This window comes from Ornithorhynchus anatinus, chromosome 5 (genome assembly GCF_004115215.2).
Source record: "Ornithorhynchus anatinus isolate Pmale09 chromosome 5, mOrnAna1.pri.v4, whole genome shotgun sequence".
In the NCBI taxonomy this organism is placed as follows: Eukaryota; Metazoa; Chordata; class Mammalia; order Monotremata; family Ornithorhynchidae; genus Ornithorhynchus; species Ornithorhynchus anatinus.
In genome coordinates, this window is record NC_041732.1 from 89,139,174 (window position 1) to 89,156,938 (window position 17,765).

A 17,765-nucleotide genomic window follows, 5' to 3' on the forward strand; every position below is an offset into this window, starting at 1 on the left:
TCTATTTTGAGTTTGCTTCTTGAATTCTTAATGACTGTTGGCTAGCGAGGGCATGAAGAAAGATTGCTTTTTGGCTTGCATAGGGACTCAGACTGAAAGAGTTAAAAGCACTGGTAGAGCATATTGAATCAGCACTGGACATTCCCAATTTTTGAAGAACAAATGACTCCTTTATATCAGTCACTACATTTCTGTGTGTGATGAAATCTGATTTTATCCATATACTTTGTATATCTATTGCAAAAGTATGTGTTCCAATTAAGAATAACTCAATGTCTTTTATGCTCTTTGTTATTAACATCTACCAAAAATCTATACCAAGGGGAAGAAAAAGAGTCAAAGAACCAGAGTGTGAGATAACACTGTAATGTTGAAAATCCAAGCAATAAGTGAAGGAGAAGATCAGTGAGGCCTGATGGAAAGAGCACAGGCCTGGGAATCCGAGAACTTGGGTCCCAATATCGGCTCTGCCATTCCCCGCTGTGTGACCTTGGGCAAGTCATTTAACTTGCCCAAATATCTGTGAGCCCCATATGGGACAACCTGATTACCTTGTATCAACCCCAGTGCTTAGAACAGTGCTTTGCACATAGTAAGCACTTAACAAATACCATAATCATTATTATTATTAACTTATCTGTGCCTCAGTTCCCTCATCTGAAAAATGGATATTTAACAGGATAAGACAAAAACAACAGTACCTGTTCTCCCTCCTACTTACTTGAGAAGCCGCGTGGAACAAAGGATAGAGCAAAGGCCTGGAAGTCAGGAGGTCATGGGTTCTAATCTAACTTGTCTGTTGTGTGCTGTGTGATTTTGGGCAAGTCACTTAACTTATCTGTCCCTCAGTTATCTCATCTGTAAAATGGGGATTGGATTGTGAGCCCCATGTCGGACAGGAACTATGTCCAACGAGATTTTCTTGTATCCACTCCAGTGCTTAGTACAGTGCCTGGCACATAGTAAGTGCTTAACAAAAACCTCAATTATTATTACTTAGACTGTGGGCCCCATGTGGGACCTGATTATCTTATATTTTCCCCAGTGCCTAGTATAGTTCTAATCACATAGTAAACACTTAAGTAACACAATATTATTATTATTCTTATCATTGTTATAATTATGATGACGATGATGATGATGATATAGATGATGACAACTAAAAGGCATAGGAATGAATTCAACAGGAGCATTCATAGCCTACTCATATTTTGCATTTTCTCCATAATTAAATGGGGTAAATACTTTTCCCATTTGATAGAAATGGGATTCAGAATTTCCAGCTAGGATTGATTTGATGCTATGAATGTTTTGTTTTGTTGTCTGCCTCCCACTTTTAAACTGTGACCCTGTTGTTGGGCAGGGATTGTCTCTGTCTGTTGCCGAATTGTACATTCCAAGTGCTTAATACAGTACTCTGCAAACAGTAAGCACTCAATAAGTACGATTGAATGAATGAATGCTTGCTCTGGAATTTCCAACATTCAATATGCATTTACCTAATAAAAGATACTCCATGTTTTTTAGAAAGCATTCAAATTTTTTTTTTTAATTTTATTAACAAAATACCAATATCCAGAAAACAACTTTCTCTTATAGGACTGTGATTTCAATGTTTTACACACTTAAAAATTCCACTTTTTCATTCCTTTTTACATCATCTAGGTGCTTACTTAGTGTATAGCAAATTAGCATAAGTCCACATGAATACCATGGTTCGATGTAAAAATTATTAAACTTGGCTTTAAGGAAGGTTGGATAAAAAAAAAATCTCTGTCGGGATTTGGTTTAGTTGTTGTTGTTTTTTTTAATACACTCAAATTTTCTCAGTCTCTCCTCTTAGATTCTTATCTCAAATTTCCATTTAGTATTTTATGGTCTTTCTGGATTCTCAAACACCCCAATTACATTGTTTTATGTACATATGCTGCTTGGTGCATCACCTACAACAACTATAAAACAATGGGATGGAAGAAAGAATGAATTAAAATCTACATTTAAAATTGATCTTATGAATGGGAATTACAGTAGGTGGTTTGGTAAGGCGAGTATAGCCAATGTAGATGATAAAAATTATAGTGATATTTGTCCATAGCTCATTTTAGGCCAAGCACTGTAACTAAGCACAGGGGTAGATTTAAAAGTAAATACAGCATGGAACTCACAGTCTAAGGGGGAAAAAGAACAGGCATTTAATCCCCGTTTTATAGATGAGGAAACTGAGGCACGGAGAAGTGACTGACCCCAAGTCATCTAGCAGACAATGTCAGAGGCAGGTGTAGGACCTCGGTCTCCTGACTCCCAGAGTCATTCTCGACCAAGCCATGCAGCTCCACAAAAAAATCATCCCTTCCCATAAATACCAATGTCATTTTTTAAAAATTTCATAATATTGATTGCAATAAATCCTTGGGTCTATATACTTTGTGAAGTGCAGTCCTTCAAGTAAGAGTCAAAGTGGTATGTAATCGGTGAAAATGATACAGAGGTAGAATGCCAGCCAATAAAGGCCTGTCAGGCCTTTAGGTAAGAATCGAATGCAAGGCAAGCAGTTTTGAAAACCTAGACAGCAGAGAAACCGACTTTACGGGATCTGGGCCGTATGGGTGTTTGCTTCCATCTCCCATCTTCCTTACAAAGCATGCACTTTTCCCCCACCCAGTGGCCGCCTCCTAAATTGTCCTTTTCCCTTGTCTTTAAGATAATTCCCTCTGATCTGTTGGACGGGCAAGATACTGAAAACTGAACAAAGGCACAGGATCTGTCCCCCGTGGCTAACATTAGTACATTAGGGTCTCATTACCATCAGTGTCACTGCCATCTGTACTGTGCTCTGGGGCAAACGCTCAGTGCCAGCAGCTTTAAGATGACCGGCAGATGCTTCATCATGCAAGAAGATCTATGAAGTCAGATCGGGCTACACAAGAAGCCAAAATACTGGAAAGGAGTGGAAGCATGCGTGAGGGGACAGATTGTGCCAAGCATCTACACCATTTCCCCATTTCCGTTGCAAAAATTCATGCAGACTTAGAGGAAAGGAAGGTGATGATTATGGAAATTGTCTCTGGGACAAGAGAGACGACTATTGCGACAATAAAAATCTAGGTGGATGGGTGGAAGAGCTATTTTTTCTTTTCCCCACCCTTCTTTGTCGCGGTAGTTCTTTAAATCATTTTCCTTTAAATCGTATCTCCTCACCCTCTTGCACTTTGCTAAGCACTTTGTATAGCCCTCTGCACACAATAAGCATTCAATATATGCCACTGAATAATTGACTGACTGTAGTACTAGGCAAAGTACTCAATAATAATAATAATAATAATAATGTTGGTATTTGTTAAGCGCTTACTATGTGCCGAGCACTGTTCTAAGCGCTGGGGTAGACATAGGGGAATCAGGTTGTCCCACGTGGGGCTCACAGTCTTAATCCCCATTTTACAGATGAGGGAACTGAGGCACAGAGAAGTTAAGTGACTTGCCCACGGTCACACAGCCGACAAGTGGCAGAGCTGGGATTCGAACTCATGAGCCCTGACTCCAAAGCCCGTGCTCTTTCCACTGAGCCACGCTGCTTCTCATGCAAGAAGATCTATGAAGTCAGATCGGGCTACACAAGAAGCCAAAATGCTGGAAAGGAGTGGAAGCATGTGTGAGGGGACAGATTGTGCCAAGCATCTACACCATTTCCCCATTTCCGTTGCAAAAATTCATGCAGACTTAGAGGAAAGGAAGGTGATGATTATGGAAATTGTCTCTGGGACAAGAGAGACAATAAATACTATTGATTGATTGAACAATGTTGATAGATTGTAAACTCACTGAAGGAATGGGCCTTGCTTATCAACACAGTTGTACTCTCCCAAGCATTTAGTACAGTGCTTTATACCCAGCGAGCACTCACTACTCAATACTCAATATATGATACTCAAACTCTCAAAATCCACTCCCTCCACCTGTGCATCTGACCTCATCCTGTCACACCTTATCAAAGCACTTGACCCCTCCCTTCTTCCCTCCCTGATTGCCATCTTCAAATTTTTTGCTCTCCAATAGCTTCTTCCCTTTCAAACATGCCCAATACTCCCCTATCTTTAAAAAAACCCTCTCTTGACCCCAAGGCTCCCTCCAGTTATTGCCCTAGCTCCCTCCTACCATTCCTCTCCAAATTTCTTGAATAAATTGGCTACACCCTCTGTCTCAAGGCTCCAATTCACTCCATGACCCACTCCAATTCAGCTTCTATCCCCTTCACTCCACAGAAATTAACCTCTCAAAGGTCACAAATGATCTCCTTGCCAGATCCATTTGCCTCTACTACATCCTTATTCTCCTCGACTTCTCAGCTGCCTTCAACACCGTCAACCACTCCGCTTTTCTTGGAAACATTATCCAACCTCTGCTTCATTGACACTGTCCTCTCCTGGTTCTCCTCCTATCTCTCTGGTGGCTCATTCTCAGTCTCCTTTGTGGACTCCTCCTCAGTCTCTCATCCTCTGACTTTGGGTGTCCCTCAAGGGTCAGTTCTGGGTCCCCTTCTATTCTCCATCAGCATCCACTTCCCTTGGCAAACATCTCCTCCCATGGCTTCAAATACTACCACTATATAGATGATTCCCAAATCTACATCTCCATCCTTTCTCTCTCTGCCATCTCACATTTCCTCCTGGCTTCAAAACATCTCTACTTGGATGTCCCACTAACACCTCAAATTTAACATATCCAAAACAGAACTCCTTATCTTCCCACCCAAACCCTGTCCTCTTACTGATTTCCCCATCATTGTAGACAATACCACCATCCTTCTTGTCTCGCAAGCCCATAATCTTGGCATTATATTTGACTCGTCTCTCTTACTCAACCCACATATTCAATCTATCACTAAATCCTATTGGTTCAACCTTCACGACAGCACTAATATCTCCCCTTTTCTCTCCATTCAAACTGCTAACACATTAGTCCAAGCATTTATCCTATTCCGCCTTGATTATTCTATCAGCCTTCTTGTTGATCTCCTCGTCTCCTGTCTCTCCCAATTCCAGTCCATACTTCACTCTCTTGCCCTTATTATTTTTCTACAAAAACATTCAGTTCATGTTTCCCCACTCCTCAAGAACCTCCAGTGGCTGCCCATCCATCTCCGCATTAAATAGAAACATCTTACCCTCGACTTTAAAATACTCAATCTCCTTGCCAACTCCTACCAAGCCTCGCTGTTCTGCTATTACATTGCAGCTCACACACTTTGCCCCTCTAATAACAACCTGCTTACTGTCCCTTAATCTTCTCTATCACTGCCTACCCCTCACCCTTGTCCTGCCTCAGGTCTGTAACACCTACCTCCTCATATCCAACAGACAGTTACTCTCTCAACTTTCAAAGCCTTATTGAAGGCACATCTCCTCCAGGAGGTATTCCCTGACTAAGCCTTCATTTCCTCTTTTCTCACCCCTTCTATATGGCACTCCAATATGCTCCCTTTATTCACCCCTCCCTCAGTCCCACAGCACTATGGATATATCGATAATTTATTTATTTATATAAATGTCTGTCTCCCCCTCTAGACTGTGTGCTCATTGTGGGCAGGGATTATGTCTACCAACTCTGTTATATTATAGTCTCCCAAGTGCTTGGTTCAGGGCTGTGCACATGGTTAGCCCTCAACAAATGACTGATCGACTGATTGAATGCATACCACTGATTGATTGATTGATACCGTTGCTTTGCACAGATTGTGCTGAATAAATACCATTGATTGATTGAATAACCCCTTTTCAGTAATAGTAGCAATAACATTTGTTGACGGGCCAATTAGTATGTTGCAGTCTACTAGGTGCTTGGGAAACACAAAGGAAAAATGTGTCCCCTTCCCTGCCAACAAGTTCTGCAAATGTAATACTTGGGTCTCCAACATTTTTTGGACTCATAGTAGCTGCCTCATGGCCTAGTGACAAGAGCATGGGCTTGGGAGTCAGAGGATGTGTGTTCCAATCGCGGTTCTGCCATTTGTTTGCTGTGTGAACTTGGGCAAGTCACTTAACTTCTCTGTACCTCAGTTACCTCATCTGGAAAATGGGGATTAAGACTGTGAGTCCCATATGGGACAACCTCATTACTTTGTTTCTATCCCTGCCCTTAGAACAGTGCTTGGAACATAGTAAGAGCTTAACGAATGCCATTATTATTATACTGTACTATCCCAAGTACTTGGTACAGTGCTCTGCACACAGTATGTACTGATTATGATTAATAATAAAAAAATAATGATAATAACTGACTTAATAATGAGATAAATTTTACACATTTTACACAAGCCATCCCTCACCCAAATCTTCCTTGCCCATGTAAAAGAGGAATGTTAAAATTCTTTGCTCTCAACTAGCCGGTATTCATATACTCCTGGCCAAAATTTGACTGACTTAAAGGAAATCCAAACCAGGCCTCCTAGATAATTTTCCCTATGTTCGACAGCAAAGGGTCAAAAGGCTCAGACTACCTTGGTTGCAGAAAAACAATGGTCCAAGTTTACAGTTCATCAATTCTGGGATGTCAGAAACCCTGGATACACTCAAGGTCTCAAACTAATGTGTTTCATGAGGTTTCACAGGGAAATGTATTCAGCTTTTGAAGCAAGCCCAGTAAACCTGGAAGTAAAACTATTGGCCAGACTTCGGGGAGAGGGATCTCGCTGGGGGAAGTCAGCATTGTTTGTAATGTCTCTTCTCCTCAAACCCCCCTTCCATTTTCTACCTTTCTTCTCCTTTCCTCTTCTCCACCCCTAAAACAGCTTAGACTTGGTAAGGGACCACTAGGACCATTCCTTTGGTCCTAGTCTATTGCACTTTGCTGAGAACATTTTCCGATTTGCATTGAACCCAGATGAAATATCCCCAAGGAGTAATCCCAGGGAGAGAAATGAAGAAAAGATGAATTGGAAGGAATTATCTGCATTTCTGTTCTTTTTGCTGATTTTTTCTTTTTTTTTTTCTTTTTTGTGTATATGCTAATTTCAATCGCTAAGTTCTACTGGAAAAAGTGAAAACTTCCCAGCTCTAAGAAAGCTCTAAGAGTCAAGCAGAGGCATATCCATTCCATTCCTAACTTGGGCAGTGGTTAGCAAGTGTAAGGCAATCTGCTACAAGTCAAAACTCACCTGTGTTGGGCAGTAGCACCTTAGGAAAGAGTTGAGGGTGGAGACTCAAGATTACTGCGTGGAAGGAGGCAATGGTAAACCAATTCAAATAATAATAATAATTCCGGTATTTGTCAAACACTTACTATATGCCAGGCACTATTCTAAGTGCTGGGGTGGATACAAGCAAATCGTGTAGGATGCTGTCCGTGTCCCACATGGGGCTCACAGTCTCAATCCCTATTTTACAAAATTACAAAGAATTGAAGTGACTTGCCCAAGGTCACAGAGCAGACAAGCAGAGGAGCTGGGATTAGAACCCACAACATTCTGACTGTCAGGCCCATACTCTATCCACTACACCATGCTGTTTCCGTATTTTTACCAAGAAAACTCTATGGATATGCTACTAGAATGATTGCAGATGGAGTGGGGGAGTCCTGGGAGAGATGTGTCCATGGCATCGCTTTAATTGGAGATGACTCAGTGGCATAGGATAATGAATTTAAGGTTGACAGTGTCGGAGAGATGTCTCAATTTCCTCTAACAGTGCTCCACAGCTTGGGTGCATGAGCAGAGTAAGCATACTGTGACAATAATCTAGGGTTGTGGGTTAATGGTACGAGATTCGTAAAGGGACCGGGGGGCAAGGGAGTTGAATTCAGAGGAGAGGGTGATGTTGAGTGCCTCAATTTGTGTGACAACAGAAGGTAGTTTGAGTATGTAGACCAAGTCGGGTAGGATGGCTGTAGAATATTGGAGGGGGTAAAAAGAGCATGGGCTTTGGAGTCAGGGCTCATGAGTTCAAATCCCAGCTCTGCCACTTGTCGGCTGTGTGACTGTGGGCAAATCACTTAACTTCTCTGTGCCTCAGTTCCCTCATCTGTAAAATGGGGATCAAGACTGTGAGCCCCACGTGGGACAACCTGATTCCCCTATGTCTACCCCAGCGCTTAGAACAGTGCTCGGCACATAGTAAGCGCTTAACAAATACCAACATTATTATTATTATTAAAAAGAATGGAGATCTCTGTGTGGGAACAGGACAGATGTGAGGGGTATATGGGAAAGAGAGCAGGAGAATGTCAAAAAAAAATGAATTTAATGAATAGTACTACAATGGTAACAGTTTTTAAACAAAGGTTTAGAGAAATGTTGCTGCGTGGAATTGGTTTGTGTTAAGATCCTAGTCCCCACAGCAATGTGCCTGTTAATTTTTTTGTTGGAAATAAGTACTTTCTTTTCTGTAGTCACAAAGAATGGACTAAGGTCAGACTGAACATCAATCATGTAATGAAGTAATAGATCTTAAGTTTCCTTGTCCTCACTGAAATGCTTTCTCAACCTTTTTTCCTACTAGATCAATTGAATAGAAGTTTCCATTGAGTAGCAAAGGGAAATTATTTTCTTGAAATGCATAGAATTACAGATTGCTTGGTAACTTGCCTCATGCTATCAAATGCACCAAAGAGAGGAATAAAGCATGAAAAAGGAATGCTTTTTTGAAAGGAAACAGAAAAACAAAATATTCACCTACTAGAAGTTGATTTTGACTAATGAAGAGTCCATTGTATCTCTGAAACATGTCTAAAAGAATTAAACAATAAACTCATGTGTTCTATTCAATATTTCAGATATAAAAAGAACAAGAATTTGCATTGGACACAGTTCTGGCTATTTTGCCCAAGGAGCTAACGATACCTCTTACTTGATTAATTAAATTTAAATTTAAATTAAATTTAAATTAAATTTAATTACAACAATAGTAAATTGTTCTGTCGTTTAACTGGCAGGTTTTGCCATCACAATGGAAAATTAGTAGAAGGGAACCGTGTCTCTTTTCTGTTTCATTTTGTTGTTTCAAAAAGATGACTTTTCTCCTTAGCCTTCTGACTGAAGCCAAGGGTTTGTGTTTACAGTCCCCCATGTATTTGTTCTTCCTTGCACTAATATTCAACAATCAAAATAAAATCTAGGTCATTTCACTGTGTAAACTCTACTCTTAAGAGCAAGACTATGAGATACATGTATCTATCTGCAATTTATTTATCTATTTATTTAATCTATTCATATTAATATCTGTCTCCCCCTCTAGACTGTGAGCTCATTGTGGACAGTAATGTGTCTGCTGTTATACTGTATTCTCCCAAGTGCTTAGTACAGTAGTTTGCACACAGTAAGTGCTCAAATAATACTATTGAATGAACGAATAAATTTGATTATATTTATCACTATGTTTGACCAGGTTTAATCAAACAATGCCAGAAAAGATGACTGCCTGAAAGAGGATGAGTCCAAATCTTTACAACCATTGTGAACTGAAAACATATTTTTAAAAAGTATATCTTTGATGATTTTAACTGATAGAGCAATCAATCAATGGTATTTATTGAATGCTATCTGTGTGCAGAGTACTGTACTAAATGCTTGGGAGAGCACAGTGCCACAGATTTGGTAGACACATTCCCTGCCCACAATAAGTTTACAGTCTTGGGGAAAACAACATCTTAGTAGAGATGGTCTTTGTGAATGTTTAAATCTCATTTCCTTTTTTTAAAATGCAAAGAATGGCTCTTCATTGTGAAAGTGAGATTATTGATAGTGAAAGTTTAAGCATGTAGGGGTAGCTGAAAATAACTTTTTTGGACTAGAACTTCATTCTACACTCTGTAAACAATAATAACAAGAACAGAACTAATAATGATAATCATAATATTTTTATCACTTAACATCTCCCCATCAATAAGTGGTATTTATTGAGCAGTAATTGTTTGTAGAATACTGCATGAAATCCTGGGATAGATATAATATAACCAGCATGACATAGTCCCTGTTCTGGATGGGATTCTGAGTCTAGGGGATAAATAGGCATTTCAGCCTCATTTTAAAGAGGAGAAAATGGAGGAGGGGAGAAGTGAAATGGCTTGGTGAAGGTCACACTACATGGAAGTGGTTGTATGTGGGTTTTCTGGGTGCATACTGCTCTACAACTTTGTTTTTGTTCACATTTATTGTCAAATATGATCATTCAATCTATAATGCTTACTCTATGCAGATAACTGTATTAAGTGCTTGGGAGAGTATAGTGTGCATTATCCCTACTCTCAAAGAGTTTGCAATCTAGCAGGGGAAGCACACTAAATTTAACAATAGGAAAAAGTAAGAGTAAAAAGAGATATACATGAGGGCTACTTGAGATTGTGAGCACTTAAAATCTCAGGTGGTACTGAAGTGCTGAAGTTTCATTTGGAGATTACAACATGGTGGTAATAGAATTCAATTGAGAAAGGCCTCTTGGAGGAGATAAGATTTCAGAAGGACTTTGAAGATTGAAAGAGCAATATTCCATCAGATGTGAAAGGGAGTGAGTTCCAGGCAGGAGGAAAGTCATAAGGAAGAGAATGAGGCACAGTGAGCAGGTTAGCTTGAGAGAAATTACGAGTATGAGCTGGGGTGGGCTCAGAGTAGAGAGTGGATAAGGAGAGAGAGAGAGAGAGATGATTGAGTGGTTTAAAGCCAATGGTCTGCATCTGTTCCATGCTAAGAGGAATAAGCAACCATTATACGTTTTTGAGGAGAGAAAATACACATGCAGAAGATTTTTTTAGGAATGATCTATGTGGACTGGAGACAGGAGAGGCTCAAGGGAGGGATATCAATGAGGAGGCTGTTGCAGCATGCAAACTGAAATATGATAAGTGCCTGAACAAATGGTGAGGAAGGGCCAGATTCTGTAAGTATTGTAAGGGAAGAACCAATCAAATTTGGGAATAGAATGAAAAAGGGGACTGAAAGAGAGGGAAAAGTCAAGTTTATAGATTTGAGTAGGTGAGAATTAATAATGATAATAATAATAATGGAATTTGTTAAGCTTCTCTGAGAGCAGCGTGGCTCAGTGGAAAGAGCACGGGCTTTGGAGTCAGAGGTCATGGGTTCGAATCCCAGCTTGGCCACTTGTCAGCTGTGTGACTCTGGGCAAGTTACTTAACTTCTCTGTGCCTCAGTTACCTCATCTGTAAAATGGGGATTAAGACTGTGAGCCCCACGTGGGACAACCTGAATCTCGTGTGCCTACCCCAGCGCTTAGAACAGTGCTCGGCACATAGTAAGCGCTTAACAAATACCAACATTATTATTAAGCACTAACCATGTGCCAAGCACATTCTAAGCACTGGGATAGATATAAGGTAATCAGGTCATACCATGCTGATGAGGATAAATTCATCCTCATTTTACAGATGAGATAACTGAGACACAGAGAAGTTAAGTGACTTGCCCAAAGTCACACAGCTGATAACTACAGAGCTGGGTTTAGAACCCAAGACCTCTGACTCCCAAACCCATGCTCTTTCCATTAAGCCATGCAGTTGACAGGTGTTGTCAATTGCGAACCTGAAAAGTGGAAGAGAAGATTTAGGAAGGAAGATGAAGAATTCAGTTTTGTTCATACTGAGTTCAAGGTGCTGGTGAGATAATCATGTCAAGATGTCCTGAAGGGAGGAGGAAATACAAGATTTCAGAGAGGAAACATGACCTAGTGGAAAGAGAATAGGACTAGGAATCAGGAGACTGGGATTTGAGTTGTGGTTTCTCCACATGCTTTCTGGATGCATTTGAGCAAGTCACTTAACTTCAGTTAATGCCTCAGTTTCCTCTTCTATAAAATGGGGATAAAATACTTTTTCTCCCTTCCTCTTAGATGATGAACATTCTGTGGGACAGGGACTGGATCTGCTTTGATTGTCTTTCGTCTTATTGTCTGTAGACATATAGTAGTCATTTAATGATTACTATTACCCATGTTTTATTATCATGATAGTCCACAGCCCTGTGCTGAATCTGCAAAGTGATTCACCATCATTTGCATATCTTCTTGTGTGACTCAATCACTTAATCATATTTACTGAGTGCTTACTGTGTGCAGAGTACTGCTCAAATATACTGTCATCTGCACAAAGGATTGCTAAATGCTGTACTAAACATGATGATTGGGAAGAGTTTTCATTGACTTGAAAGTGTATTCTGACTCCACCTTCTAGATGTCTTGGCAACATAGAGTAGGTTGAACAGTACCAGACCTTCCAAATAGCCTTGCTTCAATCTGACATTCAAATAATAATAATGATGATAATAATAACTGTGGTATTTATTAAGTGCTTACTATGTATCAGACACTGTACTAAGCACTGGAGTGGCTTCATGGATTACAGCAAAACAGTACACTGTTAAGTATGCCTGTTTAAATACTTCCTGTAGTTTATTACCTATTTATTCTTGATAGGAGATTCCTCCTGCCACTCTGTGAGACTGTGGGTGTGAGAATGGGTATTTAAATTTAAATTTATACAAATTAGAACCACTGTTTTCAGGAAAAATGGATATTGACTGTCCAGTATTGGTTACCAACATGGATGAAAATCATAACAACAGTAGTAACTACCAGGATAATTTTTAATGTGGCATCACCTAATAGTAGGAACTTTTATAATGACTATTATGTTTCAGCTTTGCATATTTCTATCCCTGGCGAACAATAGTAGAGCTCTTCAGCCTATTTGTCAATTCTACCTCTGCAGTAATGTGAACTCTAAAGGTCTTTAGCAAGTTGTTTGTGTGAGTAATAGGCCCCCACAGGAGGGACACCTGAGCATTTTTTCAAGAAATATTAGAACAGTACAATTTATTTTCTTCTTTGCTATGGATTTCATTCAGTATGACCCATTTGACATTACTATTTCCTTGTAAAATCGTTTTTGTAAGAAAAAAAAAAACACCTTTCCAAACAAATTCATGTCATCATCAATCCAGAGCAGTTGTTAGGAGTTTGTAGATTTTTTTTATGATATTTGTTATGTGCTTACTCTGTGCCAAGTCCTGTACAAGCTAATCAGATTGGCTACAGTTCTGTCCAACATATTGCTGACAGTATTAATCCCCATTTTACAGATGAGGTAACTGAAACACAGAGAAGTGAAGTGAGTTGCTCAAATTCACACAAAAGACAAGTAGCAGAGCTGGGATTCATTCATTCATTCAATCATTTTATTGAGAACTTCCTATGTGCAGAGCACTGTACTAAGTGCTTGGGAGAATACAATACAACAATAAACAGACAAAAATAAACAGTGTTCCTTTCACTGGATTATGCTGCAATGGCATGGTATTGGGATTTCACATGTCAGGTCGATTCTTAGAGGGACCTGATAAATTACCCAAGGCTACTTCAGCATCCAAATAATAGTGTTGGTATTTATTAAGCACTTACTATATGCAAAGCACTGTTCTAAGCGTTGGGGGGGATACAAGGTGATCAGGTGGGCCCTCATGGGGCTCACTGTCTTTATCCCCATTTTACAGATGAGGTAACCCAGGCCCAGAGAAGTTAAGTGACTAGCCCAAAGGCACACAGCTGACAAGTGGTGGAGCCGGGATTAGAACCAATGACCTCTGACACCCAAGCCTGCGGTCTTTCCAATGAGCCATCTAAATCTGAACCAGTTCCTTACTAGTTCAGACTACCGGTTCATCCAATCAAGATCTCATCTCTATGGCAGCAGGAATGACATGATAGTTGCTCTCTGAATAGAGTGGGCCTTGTATGACCTTGGGCAAGTCATTTAACTTGCTTGTGCTTCAGTTTCCTCCTCTGTAAAATGGGGCTAAGATCTTAGACTCTTACTCCCTGTGGGACAGGGACTTTATTCAACCTGATTATATTGCATCTATGCTAGTGTTTAGTGAGCACTTGACATAATTATTATTATTAGGTCAGAATACAATTGTCTTATTTACTTCAAAGCCTGAAAATCTCCAGTAAATTTCTGAGAATTCAATCTGATCCCAAAACCTATCTGAATGAAATATCATGGCCTCTGAAGATGCATCTTGGTTTATTTTTGCAGCTACCTACATTTATGTCTGAATCATAATATTCCCTTTCCTTTAGCATGGCTTATTCTCACTTTAGAATGTCACATCCATTGAAGTCAGATTTGTAATGTTGAACAAAATAAAAAGAGATCTTTTCTTGAAGGAAGGAAAGAATTGCCCCACAGATGGACATTCATATTGTAGCATACTATACCCAGGATGGTAGGACTGTTTTCTCCTAAAAATACCACACCAAATCTCATCATTACATACACTCCCTCTGATATGCATATCATAGCATCAAGTTCATTCATGTTTTCCTAGATCATACTGCTTTAGAGATTTCAAATAGGTGCTTATATATATTATAAGAGAAGCAGCTTGGCTCAGTGGAAAGAGCACAGGCTGGGGAGTCAAAGGTCATGGATTCTAATCCCGGCTCTGCCACTTGCAAGCTGTGTGACTTTGGGCAAGTCACTTAACTTCTCTGTGCCTCAGTTACCCCATCTGTAAAATGGGGATTAAGACTGTGAGCCCCAAGTGGAACAAGCTGATTACCTTGTATCTCCCCCAGCACATATAACAGTGCTCATCACATAGTAAGCACTTAACAAATGCCATTATTATTATCATAAGCTCCAGAATGGCAGGAAGGATGTCTACTGTTGCACTCTCCTGAGTGCTTAATAGTATGGTCAATATCCAGTAGGTGCTTAATAAATTGATTCATAAATGTGAAAAATGGTACTCATGTTTTATAATAATCATAGAAATTGTTTCCTATGTGCTAAGCACTGCATTAAGCTCTGCTGTAGATACAAGATCATCAGATCCCATATGGAGCTCCCATTCTAAGTAGGAGGCAGAACAGGTATTGGATCTCCATTCTGCTGGTGAGGGACAGATAAGTGACTTGACTAAGGTCACACAGTAGGCAAATGGCAGAGTCAAGATTAGAACCTAGGTTCTATGACTCCCAGGCCCTTGTTCTTTCCACTAGGCCACGCTGCTTCTCTTTTATAGAGTTAAAGGACCTGGCCTTATATTTAGCCTAACAAGTCTTTGTATATTGTTCATTTCCAGAATACTTGGCATTTCTCCAAAGTCTTTCTGTATTCAAATGTAATTGCCCTTTGGCTTCAAAGATGACTCCACTGTCTTGATCTTTATTATGTGTGAGCTACAAACAGTTCCTTCTAAATGTGCTCACATAAACCTTGCTCTATGCTGTGCTATTTGCAATTTACAGAGCCAGACACAATCTTTTTGAAGTCGTTGCTCAAAGAGAACCACTCTTTTCATGGCTACTCTACACACATTGCTCAATATGAGCCGCTCTTTGTCGCTGAGTCAACTGTTACACCTAATTTTTTAAAGTTGTACTTTACTGTGCCTTCAGAATGTTTCTACTGGGAACCCTCCTTGCAGGAGCCCACAGAACAACTGCTTGGGTTTCCTGCTCTAATCCATTCTCCTCAGATTTCCTGCCTAGCAAGTCTGTTGTGTGGCAGGCACGGACTCAATGCTGATTAATTCAGTGCACTCCAGGATCACATTGTTTTTTGATCTTTTCTTGTCATTCATTTTTAACTATAACTTTAAGGTGACTGATAAAACTGTTCAAGAGACTGAAGTGATGTTTGTATTTGATTCGGATCTCATAGGCATAGGAAAGATTGGACTTGACTTTAGATTTGAAGACATTCAGCCACAGTCTGTTTGCACGTGGCAATTGCTATTCTTAAATTCATTTCTGTGACCACTGCTATCACCGGCTCAATGCATCTTTATGCCTCATAACTACACAGTGCTTTTCCCTGTCTTTATTTTCATTTTCTCTCTGATTTTGCAGTGGGAAAATTAGCCCACTTCTCCTGGTCTTTTAAAGAACTTGGTTTGGATGACAAACTATAATCTACAAGATGGCTGGTAGGGGCAGGGTCCTAGCTCATAGTGCTTTTCTTAGCAGCAGTCAACCGTTATGCCCTCACCCATTTCTATGCCATTAGGAAGTGAGGCCCATCTAGCACTATATATAAATTGGGTGGTTCTTCACTAATAAACCTAGAGTTGGGTTTATATAACTTCATAGGGATGTAACTTTCAGTACAGACCTAGGAAATAGATAATACATGTTTCTCTTTCCATATCAAAGTAAACTCTTGTTAGAGTGGGACAGATGGGCTTTTTAAGATTTTGATTTCTATTTTCCAGATGATTTACCAAAGATCGGATCATTTTTGTTTCTGAACTCAGGCTGAAAGCTGACCACTAGTGCAGATGTAAATCTCCCTGCTCTTCCTTTTTGATCACTGCAGTGGATTTTGATTTTAGGGAACATTTTAAATAGGGCAGATGGACATATGTTATCAATTGTTCTTTTATTCAAAATATTTTTTTCTAAAATGAGCACTATCTTATGTAATGAATTTCAATAAAAGTTCAGTGGAGGCATGAACTGCTGAAAAGGAGCCATTCTTCAGAAGACAGCTGTCTTTCTAATATGAATTTATAATGGCATCTTTTCAGAATACCATATTTCAGAAAGGAATAAATGACTCGGGGAGCAGTAAATACCCATTAATGTAAAACAGCACAATACTGTGAGTTTCAAGATTGATTAATAAATGAAAAATCTGAAAGAATCAATTGGGAGAAGGCGTTCTGCATTAGAGAGCTCCACTTCCCCTCCACATCCTCTTCCCCCACGCTCCACCCTGACGCGTGCATACACACACACACACACACACACACACAGAGCCCATCCCACAGATACAATATGCCCAGGAAAGAAATCAAGCTCAAGAGTTTTCATGACTAAATCCATGGGTCCTTTCCGCATACTGCTGCTTTGTTTTCATGAAAGGCTGAATGTGTGTTTTCATTCCAAAAGACATATTTTATGGACTGAGAAAATGTCCAGAACAGCTCAATCACAAATAACCTCCTTCTCCTCGAAGAGAAAAGGAAGGCATTTTTGTTGAGGTCAGTAGGCAGATGGAGTAAAACCTTTTCCTGAATCCTTTTTAAGACTCAGGAGCTTGTTTATTCATAATTTATTGACTGAAAGAATCCTGAGGTCTCGACCCAAGAAAGATTTATTTCAAATTAGGATAACCTTCCTTTCAGAGCCTTCACATAATGGACAGTGTTCTATGTCTTTCCTCCGCATTTAACTATGTTGGGCTGACAATGATGCATTTCTGTGAAGGTCTTACTCAAAAGGAAAAGATTCCAATAGTTTACATCTACACATGCCGTCTATGAACATTTTCATTTATCTTCATGAATGGAATCTACTGTTAGAAGCTGTGGCACGCTTTAGAAGATTTTTCAGTGCCTTCAAGTGTTTAACTGATGGAAGAAAAAAAAAGCATCTTCCTCCAGAGCAGATGGTGCTCCTACACCTTGGGTGGATGTCCTCTCATTGTATTTTGTGCCATCCAACACTCTCACGTTCTCTACTCAAGCTGCAGTTGGACTTACCCAGATGTGGGAGTTTGGATTATGTTATCCTTTTCCAATCCAGTCTGAAAATTGAGCATCTTGTTGACAGAATCACCAAAAAATCATATTAAGGTAACAAACTGGGTGATATGATTGGCTATCAAATAATATCAGTTGTGAATCAGAAAATGCTCGGGAAGATTGCCTATGCAGCTTATTTCTCCCCCTCTTATTTCCCCTTTCATTCATTTTAGGGGCACACATCCAAGGAGACATGCACTTGACTGTAATACTCTTCACTAATCAGTCAGGGATTGAT